We start from the raw sequence: 20,001 nt of genomic DNA on the forward strand, positions 1-20,001 counted from the left end.
GGTGTTTTGTAGCTAAATGTCCATAAATGGCTTTCAAAAAAATGTTCGCCCTATATCCGGGCATGAAGGATACCAGACATTAAAAAATTCAACATACAAAGTAGCTAATTGTAAAACCAGATTTTCTCTTCTATTTTATTCAAGTTGCTGTTGCGTATGATTTAGATACAAATAAGGACTAAATTCTAGTTTAATAACCACACTAAAGATGTCAAGAAAGCTCATAATCTGAAGTATGTGATAACAGTTTTTGTGATGAACAGCTGATGTGTCTGGATATCACCATGTTGCAGACTGTGCTAAACTCACATGCCTTGTGGTGAGCAAATTTGTAATGTTGGATCCACAAATGTACAACTTCTCCTAATCTTAGGGTCATCCAAAAATTGTAGATATATAGACATTTGCAGCTGTTCAAGTAATAACTGAAAACACAAAAAGAATATTTTGTGCTAGAGAGGCCCTTTACTCAATAAAAGAGCCACACTGCTATCTATGAAAAGAAATTCAGAATACTTTTATCTTATTAAGTAGTAAGATTATCTTTTTGGTAAAGTTCACCAATTTTGGATTCTGTCCTCTACATATTCAAGCATCAGCACACTCCTCATGATTAAGGGGGTGTCTCAAGACTCTAAGAATTAAATCTGAAACTCCCTGAGTTCAAATCCTAGCAGCTATGAAGGATGGTAAAATCTCAGAGTGGGTTGATAAAACTGGCACATAAAGATACTGGCCCAGAGCCAATCAACAGAAGTGCAACAGATGAAGGATCATACAGTATGCTCAAAAGAGGATAGGCAGTGGTACTCTGAGGAGTCTCTAGTCAGTCAACTCAGTCGTTCATTCTTCCAAGGTAGATAAAAGGGCAAACTTTTATTATGTGTGGGTCTTTTGATTAACACATTAAAAGCCAGGGTCCTGTCTGTGCTCCACAAACTCTAAAAACAGGATTCCACTTTTTGTCAAGGGTAAGATTTTTCCTTCTGTCTTTGGTCAAAACTTCCCCTGATCAAACTGTTAAGTACTATGTTGTGTGTAAATGATCTGCAAGGCTGTCACCCACTTCTCAGAGTTGTCTGCATTTTAGTGGTAAATGAAATTATTCTTGTACATATGATAGGCCACAATCTTGCAACTGGATCTGGGCAGGAGCAACCCTGCACCTGAATAGAATACCATAAAAGGCAAAAGGGTGCCAAACAGCCACAGGTTCCACCCATGTGGATCCAGCTGCCGGTACAAGGCCATAGACTGTAAAGTACTTTTGGGCCCTGGGAAGGTCAGTGTGGTAGAAAGACTCTGCTCTCACTAGGGAAGAATGGCATTCGTTTTGTTATGATGATGAATATTTATTATTACACAAGCATTTATAGGACAACCATCACTGTGGTATTTAGGAACCATTCATTTGAAGGCTTAAATGCAGCCCATCTGCATTTGCTGGGTGTGAGCGCCTAAATGGTAGAGGTGCTGCTGCCTTCTCTTCTTATGGTGACTATTGCAACGAGGAGAGGAACTCTTCAGTTTGCGGGGAAACTTACTTCTCCCAGGCTAAGCTCTATTTTGGAGATGTTAGCAAAGGAAAATTATCTAAGGTCTATGATCCTTTTTAAGACTTTTCTGCTAGGACAAAGATGACATCTATATCACACTTCACTGTGAACTCTGATGTCATTCAGGTCTAGGGAATGACATATAAGGCTATTGGACTAGGGTAAGTCCCAAACTCCACACATTTAGCGAAGAACACTGCTGTGTGCTATCAGTAATGTTCCACAGCAGCAGCTATGACTACTGGCACAGTGCCAGACTGACTCCTTTCTGGGGATTCCCCCTCTCCGGGGGGGTGGTTGGAGTACAGACTTCACCCCTGCTTTTCCATTGATTCTGCAGGTGGGTCTCTAGTAGAGGTGGCTCTCTTTAGCGGCTGTTGCTAATTTGCAGCACAGCATGCTCACTGCTAGATTCCATCTTCTGTTAACTCTTAGCTACTGTGAATCCAGCTCCCTCATCTGCTTTCACTTTGGGATATGACTCAAAATATGAAATTGCTACAGCCACGCAATCAACTTGCCGGATAAGTTAGGTGCCTCCACTGTGCCTCAGAAGTTACAGTGCTGTTCTCAGACTCCCTCCCTCTCCCTTCTCTGCAGTTGTTCAGTGCTGGACCTTGGACCTTGGGTTTCTTCCGTCTCTCACCAAATAGTGAGATGCAGGAGTCAGGATTTTAGGACTTTTTTTTGTTAATTAGGGGACTGCACTTTGTGTCTTAGACACCAGGTAGGATTTATCTCCTCTTCTGCTCAGCAGTGGCTCAAGAACTCATGGCTCTCCATTAGTTCCTTAAAAAGCTCTCAGGCCCCTGAGTTGGGCCAGCTGTGCCCTTCTCCCACTCTTCAGTGGCAGGTTTCCATCTAATTTTCTTCTCTGCCACTTTCCATTTCACACAGCAGAGGACGATCTGCGATTTGAGAGGAAATGCAGCAGTGATAGATAGGCCTGTCTGACACAGCAATCTCTCAACTACCCTGTCTGTGGGTCTCCTTTAATGAAGCACCACAGAGCTATCTCAGAGCCCCTTAACTCCCTGTCTGATGTCCTTTTAATAACATGCAAACTGCCTGCTGCTCTACCTTCAGGCTGTCCATTTACACTTACATTCTATTCTGGCTCATTTCTGCGCAGACCTCACCTGCCCTTATATGACTACATGATGTTCAAATGATTCCAGCCTCTCAGCACCCAACTCCACCTGTAATCGCAGAGCTGCATTGCAGTGTGATATGATCTTTAATATCTTTTTCTACCAACTTACTTTTGCATAAAAGGGATAGGGATAACTTCCCTGAGTGGGAATTCAAATTTGAACCAGCGTCCAAGTGCGAATCCCTACTTTGCAGGCTATCTTCTGAGGGAAGTTTTCTACATTTAGAATCTGGGGTGAATATTTTTAGAACATCTGAATTGTTGTCTTCACTCACCAAGATATTGCATCTCAGTAACGGAGTCTGCATGTCAGATGTCTTGTCATATGTAGATCCTGTCCCATAATATTCTGTATTCTCTGTCTATATAGAGTAAATATGTTTGAGGTATTCAAGTCAGTTCTCCCCTCTGCTCCTATAGCCACTATCATTATAATTAGTCCCTCTGATGGGTTTTTGAGTTCCCAGTAGTAGCCCTTAGAATTGCTGCTCTTGCTGAATTTTTGTATAACTAAGGACATAGAACTGGTACTCCCCTTGGATCTCATATTTGTAAAACTCATCCCTGACCATGATTTTTCAGTGTTTGAGAGATAATTGCTTCAATCTGTGACTGATCCACACTGCTAGAGCTATGGTGATGTCCAGAATAAGATCAGTCACATAATAATTTGCTCTTACAATAGAGCCTTCTAGCTTACATTCTAAGAAATTTTCCGAACATTAGTGAGTTAATTTCCATAACACTGCTTTAAGTTAGGGAAGAATTGTCCTCATTCGGTAGAAAAGGACATTGAGGTGCTCAGAGGTTGCATGACTTACCGTGGGTCAAACTGGATGTCTGCTGTAGAGCCAGAGATAGAACTCGGAATTGCTCAAGAACATTCATTTGTGTGGAGATTAATAACTGTGTGTGTGTGGTATCACTGTATTTTAAAGACTCACAATTCAAAACACCCTTGTCCCAGAAGCATGATGCCTCAGCTCTGCTTTTTCTCTGTTGCACTTGGAGGTGTCCTCTCCTCTGCCACTTACGGAGACATTCCTTGATGGCTTGATTTGGCTCATTATCCATATTAAGATACTTAAATTCTGCCATCAAGCTTTCAACCCCTTGTCTGAAGTACCTTTTTTTGAGTTTGGTAGAAGAAGTTTGATTCTCTGTCCCCAGCTTCCTCTTGCATGATGTGCAAGATCAGAGAGGACAGGGAAGTCACTATCTTAGTTCCTCTAGGTGGCCTCTTAGTCTCTGTCCTCCTACCTGCTGGCCTTTGTGGTAGAGCATAGATGGCTTCCCTCAATCTGTTGTGATTTTTCCCTTTGGGGGATGGTTGCCTACCTAAATTCCATCTTTCTGAACTTGTGACCTGGGAGAAGAGTGAAGCAGAGATACAAAAGTTTTCTCCTTGAGGTTGCAAATACATTAGCTATGTAGCCACATGCCCTTGACCTAAAAGCTTAATTGGGGATCTGATGGGCCCTTTTTGAATTGGGATGCTTGCAGTCATATCACATCCTCAAAAACAAAGCTTAGATGGCTTGGTTTGGCTGGGCCTAACATGCCTGGAGCTCTCCTCAGAGTTAAGGTTTCAACTATTTGGCCTTCTGGGTTCCAGTGGACTTTTGCTTCCCATACTGTCAAGTTTTTCAAAGCCCTCTCCTTACAAAGACCAGTTTTCAGAGAATTCATTCTCAATGGGACGTGCCTTCTGTGTTTCAGAGCCTTTGTGATGATATGCATAAAAATTCTCTCTCCATCTATGGATTATGAAAGTAACTATTTTTGTCTTTTTGAGAATTAAGCTTCTGAGTTATTAGCTCTCTGTTCATAATGTGTTTCCTTAATAAATTGCTGTTTCAATTGTTCCTGGACCACCACCTTAAAGTGATTTTGGACTTCTCTGTGAATGAGCCTATAATCCTAATGACCCTTTTCTCTAACCCCTCCTCATGAGAAAAAACTGCACTCTGCATTTAAAGATCTTCATTAACTTTTGTATGCAGTACTCTAACAACATGAAGAAGCATGGTGCATTTACAAGACTTCAAGTCTGTCTGTGGCTTCCATGCTAGTCTCAGTAATTGGCTAAAGTCATATGTTGACCCAACTTCCGAAAAGAGAGACAAGACTAAGTGTCATGCTACCTTGGGTATTTTGCCCTCCTTGGATAAGAGGCTTGAGGTTATACTGCACTGGAAATCTGCAAGTCTGCTGCATGGTCCTTCCCTTACACTTGCATCATGCCCTACCAGGTGGACATAGATTATGGAGACACCTTAATATCCCATGGGATAAAAGAAGGTACCTAACAATAGGGTAAAATTTCTCACTGGTAATTCAGTTTTTGGAGTCCCTCCTTTTCTGCCATATTTCATGCATTTTGCTTTACCCATGTGTTATGTGGAGTCTTACTTAGGCTGAAACTTGTCAGGTTTAAATGTGACCTGCACAGGTTTTTTGAAAAATTGGGTTTGTGCCCATTTTTGCATATTTTTTAAAATAATGTATAAAGAATGCCTGAAAGGTTTTTATTTTCCTGTTTATTTTTCACCTGAGAAATATCAGGAATGTGAAGTTTGCTCTTTCCTGGTTTTGCTGGAGGCCCTCTGCCAGGTCTCGGGATGTCTAATGTCATCTCTAGCACCTTAACTGAAAGGACAAGGGTGCTGAATCTTTAACAAAGGCTTTTTCTGTTCAAAATGTTACCTAATGATTGACGTTAAATAAGCGATAAGAAAAGCAAATACACCTAAAGAGATTTAAATATGGCTGCAAATCTTGTCACTTCTCAGTTGCTTCCTATTTACTTTCTAGCAAAAGTGATGTCATCATTACATTAATTTTCCAGTCAATCTTCCAACATTGACAGGAATGGAACTTCTTTTGTAAAAAAACAAGCAGAAAACAAACAAAACAAATAAGCAACAACAACAAAAAATTGGAGAACTTTTATACTTCCTCAATACATGACAAAGAAGCAAAAAAGGGCTGTGTGCTTGGTCTCTGCCTCTCACTATTCTGTTCCTCCTGGCTTACTGATACAGGGTGCCATAATGCTTATTGCTTGAGTCTTACACAGGATGAGACAATAAGTGAGAGAGTCCAATAAACAATTTCTGGTGAGTAATTTTCCCTTGTAAAACAGCTGCTTAAGAAGAGGATATAGAGCCTTGAAAGACCACAGACTTCCTTTTGGATTTGCAGTGGGTGCCAGCATCTATAACTTGAGTAGTCCCTTGAAAGTATTGTTTGCAACAGATTGTAAAACCCCTTTCTAACATTGCTCCCCGAGTAGCATGGGCAAAGTTTATCCTTTAGAAGTCTTGTGGGCTCTTTGAAAATCCCTTTGGGCCACAAACTGCATGGATATATTACTAACAGTGAAAGGCAAATCCTCGTTAGTGAATATAGCTGCGTGAGGGCTAATCCACTGAATTCTAGTCAAATGCACGAGTATTCAGCTAACAACAGTATTTAGCGCATTCTCCCCAGGCAATGTGTTCCAAAATTGTAATGTGTCAGAGAAAAGTTGTGAAGTCCCTGTGCTGAACATTGCATCAACTCATAATTACTCTTTGTACCAACAGATTGTATTCCTTTAAAAAATGGAATATGTATCAGGGAAGTGAATGGAGTGACAAACAGTATATCATGCTGATACTAGCTTGAGATATGCAATGGTGAAACAGTGATGTGCCATTCATTTCAGAGAAATTCATAGTACTTAATGCTACCACCCCTGCCACAGAGTAGGCAAGAAGAAAACAGAAGGAGCTGAGAATATAGAGTAGCACTAATCAGGAGTAGACAGATTCCAATTTCCAAGAGCTCCACAGTTCTTGTCACGGTTTTTAATTTTATTTTTGGGGGCGGGGAGCGTGAGGTTACTCTTGTGCACTAGATCAACCTGTCCCCTGAATAAGCTCGGTACGTATTCCCTGAAAGTGGCCTTCTGGGAATTACATTGCCCAGGAAGGCACCTGTCTGTAGAGCACTAAGAGCTGGAGATATAAATATTTCCTTTTATATATATGTGTATATATATATATACACACAAACACACACACACAGTATTTATAGATGCAGGTCATTTAGACAATTTTGTGCTAACAGTCTCCAAGCTCATTGAAAAACTGTTCTGCTTAAGTCTGTTTGCAGTGTTTTCCAGACATTTCAGGGTCTTTCAGAATTAAACATGGTGTCTGTTAGTCTTTTCAGGAGGTATGTTTATTCTTGGGTTGCTATTAAATACCTTTTGGCTTTACAGAGAATAATGATCTCCAAAGTGACTGCTCCATGATGTATTTAAAGGGCAGTGAGGTTTTTATCTGCAAATTGGTATGTTGAGACTTCATGTACCATTTAAGGCAATAATTCAGAAGGTTTAACAGGACACAGGTGTTAATATATAGATTTGCCGTAGTGACTGCAAAAATGTGCACTGAATATCTACTTCCCTTGATTAATACAATCACAATGGTTAATGTGTCCAAAATCTCACTTAACACAAGTACTTCTCCAGAGTAATGTTTTACTTTTTCCTTCATGTGCCATGTATGATGAAAATATTCCAAGTTTCTTGTGTCAAGTACAAAATATTTTTTTCAAATGATCAAAGAAGCTTAGCAACATGCATTTGTTATTTGTAAAATTTTGTTAATTAAAAATAGATCAATGATGTGTTTAATGATAAATTGAAAAATGCTATTCTTCACAAAACAGGTTAAATATTGAAACCTAATCAAGTAACCCATCTGTTATTTATAGTTACATTAATTGGCAAACAGTGAACATTTATTATTTAAAATGCTTCACTTTAATTGATGAGTTTTCCAAATAAAAGTTGTTGGCAAGCTGCCAATAAAATAGAAAGCACAGTTGCTTGGCACAGTTCCATTTCCTTGATGGACCACTGCTGTAAAGATATTCCTGCTGGAAACATATTTCTCTTTATCAAAATGATTTTGTTTTCTTATCTTATGGGACATTATAAAACAGCCTGTCAGATATTTTACCAAGACTACTTCTCTATGTCAAGATATTTGCATTTAACCACTTCTAAGATTTACTAAACAAAAAAGTCCAGATCAATTTAAACTAGGGCACTAAGGCCCTAATGATCATTCAAAGGCTATTGACATCAATAGGAGCCTTTCCACTGACTTCAGTGGGCTTTGGATCAGGCCCTATATAAGGAAATTCTTTTCTGTCTTTTGTAGCAACACCCTTATTTACAATTAAGTCTCCTTTCATATAGTGTATGGTACCAATGCAAATGAGGAATTCACAAAATGTCAAATCCAAAGAAGGCTCATGCCTTCCTGACAATGGTATGCTTTGTTGCCCGTTCTTTCTTTATTTTTTCATCTTCATTTTAAAAAGTTATCATCATCACATTAAGACAATATAAAATATTAGTCTAACTTACTCAGGAAACCTTGGCAGTTCATAACTAATATTGAAAGTCTGTTCTTAAACCATCACCTCCAACTGATATTTCAGAGATATTCAAACTATGTGCTTTTATCTGCAATATGTATTGTGATATCTAAACTAAACAGAGTAGGATAAACGTGATGTTTAATCTTTCACAATTAATGTATATAAATAATGCTCTGATCATAATTTTAGGAAAATCCTTACTACGTATTTTTCCGAGAAAATTAATATTATACAGTTTTAGTTGAAAAATGAGAGAAAAATTGTGCCAGGACTTTAAATGGCTTGGTTTCAAATTCTGAATGATAATCCATTAAATATTTTTAAAGCACCTACAGAAGTAATAGGTCTACAGTGTAGATTTATCTCATATTAAATCACAATTTGCTGACACACTTTAACAGAATACAAGAAAGAATTTACATTAAGTTACACTATTGCATATATTAGGTTAGAACTCTGTATGCTTATTCGTAAAAAAAAAATACAAAATTATGATGACTAAAAATGTCCTTAATATCCACAAATCTTCTTTTTTTAACCTCTAAAATGAATGACTTTCTGAACTATCATGGAATATTAGCTCAGCACTGCATGTGTCTAGTCTAATTTTTTTTCCTGAGAAATGCTACTGGTTGGGTTGGCGTAGAGACAGAAGGCTGTAAATTCCTATCCTCCATCGGTACTGTTGACCTCAGAGCAAACCTCACAACTGGCTACAGGCATCCAACATCCATCATTGCTCCTGAAACCTAATCTTTCAGGGAAGGACAGCTGCACTGGGCAGTAGTTAAGCAGCTTTCTAAGACACACTATCATCCTAAAAAAAATAAAATAAAAAAAATCTAACAACATACAACCAACATTCCTGCTCTATTTTCTGGTCAGTGTTTCAGCCTTTCATCATACTACATATTTTCTACCAAATTCATGTTTTTCACTTACATATGTTTAATTAAAATTCTAACCTGCTGATATTTTTTATAATCAAAACTGCACTTGTTTGCATATTCAAATGTATGGACCTGACATCTAGTTCCCATTAAAGTCATTAGGCGTTTTGTACTGACTTCATTTGGAGTAGTATCAGTATGTGGTTGCAACTCCTGACGTGCTTAAAACAAGATTTAGATAAAAAACAGTACATAATGTATAGATCTGACACATAAATCACATATTTGTTGTTCAAAGGGTTGAAAATTTAAAAAGGGGAATTCTGGTCCTACCTTTACAAATTGCCTTTCTGTGAAGGAGACCCCTCTAGTCTGGAAGTAAGTTCCAGAAGATGGGGAGTAGTGGGGAGGGGGGTCTCCTTCCTTTAATAAAATGATAAATGGTCAAATATTTCCAAAAAAACAATTCACACAGTAGTAATTATACAGGTGTTCACAAATAAATGTTACATGTGCATGCTGAAACACCAGACACACATTTCTGTGCTGAAAATCCTTTATCTTTGAGCGTAAGGCAGATGAAGAAATGCCAACTGTGTAAAATGTCCTAAATATTTTCCGTGAACTTTTTTAACATCACTGCTGTCTGAATTTTCCACTAATAAAATAAAGTAAAATCATCCTTTCTTAACTTTAAGAAAATGTGCAAAGCTTTTAGCAGAACATCAGAACAGAAAGGTTAATTCTTCATTCTGAATGTCTCAAGCCCCGTAGCCATAAAAAACAATAATAAAGAAATAGCATTCTCTTAATTCCATATCTACAAATCTCATTTTCCTTTAGTAAAGCTGCATTAAAGAATACAGCCTAGGGACAGTTAAAAATACAATTAAGAATTTTTTAATTCAATCAACGTTATAAAAAGCAGGCAGAGTTATTGAGTTCAAACTCAGCAAACAATTGTATTCTAAAGGTCACAAAGCCTCTGACATTGTTATCAGAATATGTCTGGGTATTTCCAGTCATTGAGTCTAAACAATTAACAGAAAGCCAAACCTCTGACTGAGGCATGTTGCAGTAGTAACCACTGAGCCACTGAAACCATGGGCCACTGAAATCAAAGTAGGATAGCAGTCAATTTGCAGGAGGATTGTATAGCTTTCTTCAAATGTGGGACTAGATCCACATTTGTCTTATTCAGATCCCTTCAGCTTGGCACTTGACCCAATACCTATTATGAGAAGTTAGTTGATTCTCCCATCTAAATAGTCAAATTTTACACGCGTCACTTACTGAACTCTGACTTCTAGAAACATCATCTCCAGAACATTAAAGGCTATAAACCAAAGATCATCGCATTTGCTTGATCTGTTTCACAGAGTATGTTTAATATATTGTGGCTGGAGAAAATATGTATCAAGTGACTATAACAATATGTGATTAGTTCTGCTATTATTAAACAGAGCATTTTAATTATCTGGAAAACAATGAAATAATTGTCTATACCAATGGAAAGACATTGAAAGAACTATTGAAGATATGAAGTAGTCTAGCTACACTTGGAACCAAGAGGAAATGTACCACAGAGCATGATAGTAAATTGGGACATGTCTTCTAGTGCTATGAATCAAAGAGAAAAACAGTTTTAGGGTGAGAATGTAAAATCCCATCATTTTTAATGAACTGATACGAGGAGAATTGTACTGTATATTCAGTATGCTATTAAATTTTGAAAGTATATAATACACACAGCATCATTAGTGAGGATCTCAGAGAGACACAGGTACAAGCATGAAGTTTAAATTTGTAAAATCTCTCCTATTGTAGCAATTGCTGCAATATCCATCACAATTTAGTTTTCCCCCTATGATTATGTTACAGATGAACAATGTTAGTTTCTGAGGAATACGTCATAGCTGGTAAGCATGAGATACTTAAACGTGCAAAGTCTTTTGATCCAAGAAAAGTAAATATATTTAAAAGCACATATTATGGCTAAAACTGAGCTGGCAAAAAGAACAAATTATGTGTATGAATTGTCATCTTAATTGAAGAATCAAAACAGCCTGAAAAAAACCTAAAATCACTATTATTAAGCAAGGTTTTTAGGATTGGAACAATTCTTTGATCAATATATTTACAAAAGAACATCATTTTTAGTAATTTTTCAATCATTTTTTCATGTATTTTAACGTTCAAATCCATATGTGAAGATTTGCACATTTGATGTTTAAATAAGTATTATCACTCACCAGTTAAAACCAACTGAGATTATCAGAGAGATGTTATGGGAAAATAGATCCCAAACTAAACCTGTGTAGTTGCAGACACACAGCTCTATGAATGCACAGCAGTTTAAACAATAAGTGAAGCTTGTTGGAATGGAATTTAGAGGCAAAGCACTCTCAAGCAATCTTTTTCAACATCATCAGATTTCCTCAGTAGATGTGTTGTACAGGAGCTCTCAGTGTAGTGGATCACAGAGAGAAAAAAACTCTTCCCCTTTGCTCCTACCTGGTAAATCATTGATAATATATGAAGGAATATTTTTAAACACTGATTCTACTCCAGGCTGCCAGTTGCCATTGTGCATTCATAAATAGCTTCTTCTAAAGCCTTTTCCAAACAAATCAAGGCCCAGAAGTATTAAATAAATAAACAATGCTTAGCAAATATGAAATTTAGAGTTTTAATGAAATATATGGACCATAGTATGCCATCAGTCTTTCAGAAGACTCACAATGAGGGATTCTGCTTAAAAAGTGATGGCATAATATGGCCCTTTGGTATTTAACTGACTTAAAAAAAAATCAGTATTATACTTTTTTCTCCATTTAAAAAACAAAACAAAACCCTACATATCTTAGCATGCAGTAATACCAGAGTGAAACATGTTGGCCCAAGCACTTATACTGACTGTTTACATGTAATTACTCCTTGTTGTATTTTGAATATAAATATATTAAAAGTATGTTGTGTGCATTTCATGAGAGAGAAACTTGGTTTATCAAAATACTATCTGAAATTCTTAGCCTTGAAAAGATGTATATGATTTAAGGAGACTTATTCAGGTGGGCTTCATTATTATTATTTATTTACATATATAGGATGCCATTTTTAGCCCTTTCTGAACATGAAAAGTTAATAAATATTTGTAATAATTACATTTTTGGAACTGGGCAGAAAGCCTATTGCGGCAAATGACCCCCACACCACTTGATATGACATAACTCAGCTGTTTTTAAAGTAAGATAGCCCATTAAAAACTAAACACGGTGTACTGAAGTTGCACTTTCATTATATGACCTTACAGTATCCTGATTTATCTTCAGAATCCTTTTAAAAATTGAATTGCCCAATAGCTTGATAAATCAAGTTCATTTTGAAGGAAATTCAATATGCGAATGTTTCAGCTGTGCTCTTTTACAAATGGTCTGCCTTGTCAGTTTGAAAAACTGAAAATCAACAAAGGAACAGTGTAAGTATACTTGACCTTATTCCCTAATGTCTATCAAGAATTCCATGGTTGGTCGATTTTAAATTTGTGAAACTGACACTCAAAAATATATAGAGCATCTTCAGTCCAGATCCCATAACTGCTGACTATACTCCAGCCACAGCCTTGGAATCTCCGTACTTGCCAACTTACACAGCTCTTACAAAGCTAGTTTAAATACTCCATCAATCTATGTCCATTCCTTCCTTAGAGTAATCCTGTTTAGATTATCTTTTAACCCTACACTTGCATTATGTGAACAATGCCATTATTAATCTAATAAAGGAAACATACATTTTAAGCTGAGACAAAGAAATGTAGCCTATCACCTCTGATAGTGTCCTTCCTCAACCACAGTGGCAGGGGAGTCAACAGTCCTGAATATAATTATGGGGGGAGGGGGAGGACAACATGCATTTAACTCCCAAACAACATTAGTCTAATTTATTGGCAATGAATCATAGGAAAGTGTCATTTTGATGTTGGCTATCTGTGTTAAAAACGTTCTTCTAGTGCATATGCTATGCACTGGTATTTGCTGTACTAGAGCAGTTTATACAGGCCCCTAGTGGTTTAGCACACACAGCACCAGATGAAGGGGGATTCCTACTCGTTAGCTTGGGTAGTTTTAGTCTCTGCATTATTCTGGTTTAGAAATGAAGGGTGACCTTAAAATGAAAGCTGAATTACTGAAAGCTGAATTACTGATTTAAAATACTAAATTTCTAAATACAACCCCAGAGCTGTTTTCACAAACCTCCTCAGAAAATTAAATGCTGTATGTTTTACCATTTCCCATTCAGTGCACTGGCACAACTAATATTTGAGTTACATAACAGCCACAACAGAATGTTTAATTTATAGCACTTTTTATTATTCATTAAAAAGTAATATGACTGCTAATACTAAAAGCAGATTTTAAAACACAGACCCTGACATCTAGAAGCTCAGAGATGCAGTTTTCCTTTTGAAACGCCATTCCTGACAGCTTGGCATAGCACACATAAACCACAATGAATTTCTTAGTGCCTTCTTAGAGTAGAAGTCTACTACTTAGCCAAAGCTCTCAGTACTTAAAGTGGATATACACAAGCTATACATCATTTCAGCATTGAGAGAAACCTAAATATATTCCACCATACCACCACAAGTGACAACTAAGATCGGAAAGTAAAAAGTATCCAATTAAATCCCTCTCCATGTCTGTGTAAAAGCTGCACCACCTAGTTCTTTGAAAATCCCATGCCGACACATTATAGCTTTTAGCTATTTTAACTGGACAAAATTTGACAGCTGAATTTATGAAACTGACCAGTTTGTCAATTTCACACTTCAAAAAATACAATAATAGCTGATCTCATGAGAGTGAATTTAAGAAAACTGTCATGAAATTGCTAGCTATGGTGAGATGCAAGTACATACAATTATTTTGGGGGACAAGGGAGAATTTTATTTTGTTCAGAGTTGCTCTATTCAGTAACAATGAACAATAAAGCTTTGTTCTTTCCCAACCCACTAGAAATTATGTAATACAATATATTCTAAACCATATTTACATAAAGAATAGAAAGTAGTAAATATTCTAAACCTTTTTAGACACCAAGGAACACAAAATATCTTAGAGCTGTGTTTCTTCACCTCTGCATCAAGATTCAAAGTAAAAGTCTTGATGTTACAGAAGTTGCCTGTGTTTGTGCAGAAGGCAGGGAGCAGGCAATTGGCAAAAGGTCACAAGATAGTCTCAACTTTTTATGTGAATTCTAAGTTTAAATATTTGAGAGAATAGAAACATAAAATAAACATATCCACTCACTGTAACTAGGAAATTCCAAAGCAAATCAGTATCTAAGGTCTCATATGAAATGTTGCACAGTCTCCAGCGGATATTGAATGAACAGAAAAACATAAAACCTTTGCTGCTCTGTGGTGAGGTGAACAAAATGGTCCTCTTTATAAACATAAAAGCTTCAATTTTAAATTGTGTGTCTATATGCGGAAAAGGTGAGAAGAAATACACACCTTTCTATGTGGTGGTACATTGTACAAAGGCCAGCCAGGAGAACGTATACTCATCACACAACAGTCTCAAATAACAAGGAGAAACAGAAATGTGCTTATTGAAAGGTGTCGGGAAAAGGAAAAGTGATGATGGCTTGAGAGGGGTGACAGTTTTAAGGAAAAAATATCCCCCGCCCCATAATGTAGCACTTAGAACTGAATAAAGAAAACAGATCTTGTATTTATAAGTCAAGGTAGGCTACATTAAAAGAGGGGAAAGTCCCTGCTTACAACACAATATTAATTTTAAGAGGGAGCTGGTAAAATAAGTTTTCTGCACAAATGTGAGAATTCCATTATAACCCTACAGAAAGCTGAGGGTCTGCACTGTTTCGGTTTCTTTACAGTGGTTTCAAAAAAGGACCTTTAAAAAAAAAAAATTCTTATCACCATGAACAATCATCTGCAATTGCCACAGAGGAAAAGAGAGAACTGATCTGATTCCAGTGTGAAAAAGGTCTCCAAACAAGTCCTCCCACACCTTGAATGGCAGCCACTTTCCCTTTGATTGCTGCTAGTTCTCCTTCTCCCCACTAGTTCAAATACAAAAAAAAAAAAAAAAAAAGCTATCATTAATAACTCACCCCTCTTTACAATACAGGAAACACGAATCCCCCTCTTCCCCCACACGCACAGTAGGAATTCAGTGGAAATGTCTACTCTGGTCACTAGTCAATCCCCCTCCCCCCTTTACACACTTACACACACAACTCCTCTCTTCATTTCCCTTCTCAGCCCGTGGCTCGAGATTAAAACCCAGGAGAAAGCAGAGGCGAGTGGTCTGGCCAGGGCTAGGGGCAGCCTGGGGGGGGGGGGAGGTGCTGAGTACGGTGCCCCCCACACACGCACCGATGGAGCGGCAGAGGGGGAGCAATGGGGCAGCGGCGGGGGAATTACCTGGTCATGCTGGCTCCCCCAGTCCCAGCAGCAGCCGCCGCCGCCTGCCCGCCCGCCCGCCACCACCAGCGCTTCCCTCCGCCGCCGCCGCCGCCACCTCCTCTCGCTGGGCTCCGGGGCGGCCAATTTAATCCAAGCCAAGCAGCAGGAGCCCGCGGGTCGTGGCTGCCTGGCGCTGGTGCGTGGCTCTCACGGTCCAACGCCGGGAAGTGGGGGAGAGTGGGCGGGAGTCCGGAGATGCAGCAGCCAGGGGCAGCCCGCTCCCCCAGCCGCTCTCTGCCCGGCTCCGTTCTGCTCCTGCTTGTGCCGGCTGCGGCTGCCGCTGCTCCCGGGCGCTCGCTCTGGTCCCCAGCTTCTGCTCCGCTTCCTCCTCCTCTTCTCTTCTCTTCCCCCCGCTTCGCCTTGTAGCGGAGTCTGTGGCTACAAATAGCTGGGTCGCCCACCCGCCTCCCCCCTCTGCTCCAAACAAAGTGCCGTGCAAACCGGCGGGAGGCAAGAGGCAATTCCCTTTCTCCGGGGGTGGGGGGCAAAGGCAGGGGGAAAGAGCCACTAGCAGGAACAGTGCCCCTGCCCCGCCGCCCCTGGGAGTAACGGGGGGAGGGGGGGAGTGAGGAGGAGTAAAGTGGTGGAGGTGCCTCCCTCTCGCTTTGTTTTGGTGGGGTTTTTTTTTATTATTATTTTTAAATCCTCGTAGGCTGCGTGGATCACAGGATCCGTATGGCCCCAAGGGCTGGGGGGAGCCTGTTGCAGAGCGGTGCGGGAGCGGAGACGGGATTGAGAGAGGGAGAAGCACTGAGCCAGCAGTCTCTCCCTGGACCACTGACTGACTGAGGACATAGGAAACAAGAGAGAGACACACACGGGGGGCGGGGGGTGAGATGGGGGAAGGAGGAGGGGGGAAGTCGGTGACGTCACTCCCAGGGATCTAGCTAGCTGTACCAGTCCAGCCCAGAGAAGATCTTGTCTTGTACACACACACACACACACACACACACACACACACACACTTGTTTCCAGCACTGTGTAAAGGGGGTGCCTGTCAGAGGGATGCGCACACTGAAACACGGAAGTCTGAGATAATGGGCATCTCAAATATGCCCCCCTCTGTCTCCTTCCCCCCTTCACATTCTCTGGCTCACAAACACACCACTAAATAGACTACATCCCTGTGAGTATGTGATAACTGTCCCTATCCAAAAACTTTCTAAATCTAGTATATTTCAGTAGAATTTAAAGGGTTAACTTCTGTTCCAGTTCACACCCAATACAATCCAATGAAATCAATGGAGTTGCAAGCACTGTAACTCAGCCAGAATTTGTCCTCCAAGGCATATAAATCATCATTATCAAACATTTGCATATACGTCCATAGGTTTACATTGCACTTTATGTTCTTTGTAAAGAGGCAGGGCCAAAGTCCATGTTCATTTACAGCCCATGCAACTTCAGTGAAATCTATGGAGTTGAATGTAAGTCACTATAAAGTTTGGCTTAAAGTCCCTGCTTTTTTCTTCCTGGAGGCCCCAGTCATTTGGAGAGGAAGTTTCTTCCTTACCTCCCAGGGACTCTGTGAAGATAAATACATTAAAGACTGGGAGGCACTCACATACTATGGTGATGGGAGCCATGTAATTGCCTCAGATAGATTGGTCCTGCAAACACTTATGCTCATGAGTTCTCCCATTGAGTTATACTGAAATTGGGTCATTATATTTAGTTTTGTTTTATAATATTTGATTTTACTTTGGAAATGTATTGCTGCCCAGCTTTAAGTCTACTCCTGAGAGAAGGAAGATATACTTTGTTCCTCCCCAACTCCTATCCTCTTTTCGACATACATTCAATTGTGCCATGCAAAATGATCCCAAGATCAATTTTATACTTAAAGGAGCACTGCATCTTTCAAAATGCCAAAGGATTTTAATAATTGCACTATGAATAACTGCACTATGGAAAGGCGTCAATATCTGGAATGTGGCATGCCTGACCATTTTTTCATCCTGTTGAATGAAATTGAGACTATTTCTGTTGAACAATAAAAAGTTGAGTGGATTATATCTATATTATATATAGATATGGTGAAAGCTGTCAGGACACCGGATCATTATATTAAAACCTGGACTATCTATTTAGTTATTTCAAAGCAAGCATAGAGTCTTGGGGTGCATGGGGGCTGCGTTGTGGTGGGGTTTTAATTTTTGTTTGCGTTCCATAACCACACACACATATTTATATTTAGATATTTTTATAAATATAAATATCTATGTACGGTTATGGAATGCAAACAAAAAATAAAACCCCACCACAACGCAGCCCCCATGCACCCCAAGACTCTATGCTTGCTTTGAAATAACTAAATAGATAGTCCAGGTTTTAATATAATGATCCGGTGTCCTGACAGTTTTCACCATTTGTCTCAGTACTCTTCATGCTAAGATCCTGGAATGACACGGAAGAATTGGTCAGTAATCCCGCATCCCTGATACATTCGGACATCACCATCACAATTAAGATCTAAGTTTTGAGACTTTATTTAACTTTTTCCACAAAATTTGGAGTTATAATCATCTTGATATGGCTCCTCCCTCTGTTCCTCTTGTCAGCATGGTGGTATGAATAAGAAATAAATCTGTTTCCTTCTACATAAACCACTAAAGCGAGGCCTACGTAGTGAATTTAATTTCTCAGATTTCTGATTTAAGAATAATGCTGGATGTATATGTAATATGTAAAGAGCAGAGGGAGAAATGATGCTGCGTGAAGTGAAACAGTATGAAAAGCTCTGTGTCTACCCAAGGATGAATCAGCACCTTTGTTATCATCAACTTAAGTGCTACAATAATGATAGCAGAAATATACATACATATATACGTGTGTGTGTATGTGTATATATTTCTGCTGTAAAGTTAAACCTATTGTTTCTATTCCACTGATATATTATTGCCCCCAAAAGTTATAGCTTTCAGGATGCATAATTCAAAATATCACAAGTTAACACAATGTGGGAATAATATTATTTTACAAAATATATTAAGAAGTTCAAGTACAATGTTCTACTAGTTTTTGTTTGTGCAGTTTATTGCCAAGATTGTGATAATACATAACTGTAATGCTAGCACAATACTGAATTGGAAGAACATTTCAAAAATATATTAACTTTGAAATATTTCTTATACAAATATTGAACAAACTGAAAGTGCTGTACTACCAGGTACAAAGATACTGAATTAAGCTAATTACTCAGGATATGAATCTATAAACAAACTTTTTAGTGTGGGGAGTATCTCTTGCTTCTGTTTGTATAATTAAAAATATCTATACACACATATAAACACACACACACACGCACACACACTTCTTCCATTGTTAAAAAATAAGAGTTTAAATTCTGCTCACCTAAACCACACAAGTAGTCCCATTGTCTTCACCGACACCTCACATGAGTAAGTGGGGAGAGACAGAGAGCTTTCCTCTTGGCTGCCACCATTTAGGGCCTGATTCCACATTTTTTACTCAGGACAAAACTCCCAATGACTTCTGTTAGGGTTTTGCCTGAGTAAGATGTGCAGGACCAGCCCTTAATGTTTTCACGTTGCAATCTCATGCAGTTCAAACATTAAATAGTACTGTATTATATTAGAGATTAATACTACAGAGTGTTATTTTCCCTTTGGCTCTTGTGTCTGAGACTGTGGCATGCAGTGGTGACAAATGGGCATTCCCACTAAACTCTTTAGTACAGTGGGATGTTCCGTTAACAGTTGGAACCATCTCAATCAAAGTGGAACACTGGGTCACTTCAGGAGAAGAGCAAGCACGGGCACAAAGGATACTCTGTAATTGCCTCCCCCATTTTTTTGTTGCAGGCATTGTGATAGCCGTATATTACAATTATTTTTATAATTACTCTACGACAAGCTGTCAGATGAAATCTAACAGGTGATTTGTCACAAAGCTCCATTAATGTATACATTAGGCATTGGATTACCAAATGATTAGGGGAAGTATTTCTGCGTTGCTGCACTGATACTTGAAGAAATTCCCATTTATAAGCCACAAGTCTTTGTGATCTCCCAGTGAATATTAAAGATAATAAAATACTACTAGGCAAATAAATACATGAGTTGTCAGTAAACAAAAAAATACATTCAACTAACACACCTTGGATATGTATGTCTTTTAAGTGCTAATTTGGTATCTCAGCAGACTTAGTGGGTTTATCTTTATCTTTCAAACTTCCCTGAGTCCTATAAATCTTTCTTTGGTAGTTAAAGACAGAGATGTCTAGAGAAGAATGTGATTCCAAGTACAGTTATTTTTTATTATTATTTTTGCCTGGTTCACTATTTTTATCTTAGCTCTTTGTGCTAAAGAAATAAAAAAAAATGAAGAGTAAGAAGTCTACAGGAAACTAGTAATTAATCACACGATACATGAAAATCTACAGGGACTTGAGGCTGATGAAGCAAGATCAGTTTTATTAGACAGCGCTAGAATATGTGCCACAAA

At 38.7% G+C, this 20,001-nt stretch overlaps 1 protein-coding gene across 43 annotated transcripts in view; it reads right to left on the bottom strand.

Moving 5' to 3' along the window:
* Positions 1 to 20,001, bottom strand: part of PTPRD (protein tyrosine phosphatase receptor type D) — a 1,705,510-nt gene that overhangs the window by 485,457 nt on the left and 1,200,052 nt on the right. The window contains exon 1 of one of the 43 annotated variants that reach the window (XM_073345346.1): positions 15,493 to 15,546. The exons of 40 other annotated variants lie outside the window; for them this stretch is intronic. The gene's annotated coding sequence lies outside the window, so the exon portion shown is untranslated. Of the gene's footprint in view, positions 1 to 15,076; positions 15,123 to 15,179; positions 15,199 to 15,492; positions 15,547 to 20,001 lie in introns of those variants that run through there. 2 more of the 43 variants (XM_073345348.1, XM_073345347.1) reach the window with 2 other exon arrangements.

This window comes from Lepidochelys kempii, chromosome 5 (genome assembly GCF_965140265.1).
Source record: "Lepidochelys kempii isolate rLepKem1 chromosome 5, rLepKem1.hap2, whole genome shotgun sequence".
NCBI classification, from domain to species: Eukaryota; Metazoa; Chordata; order Testudines; family Cheloniidae; genus Lepidochelys; species Lepidochelys kempii.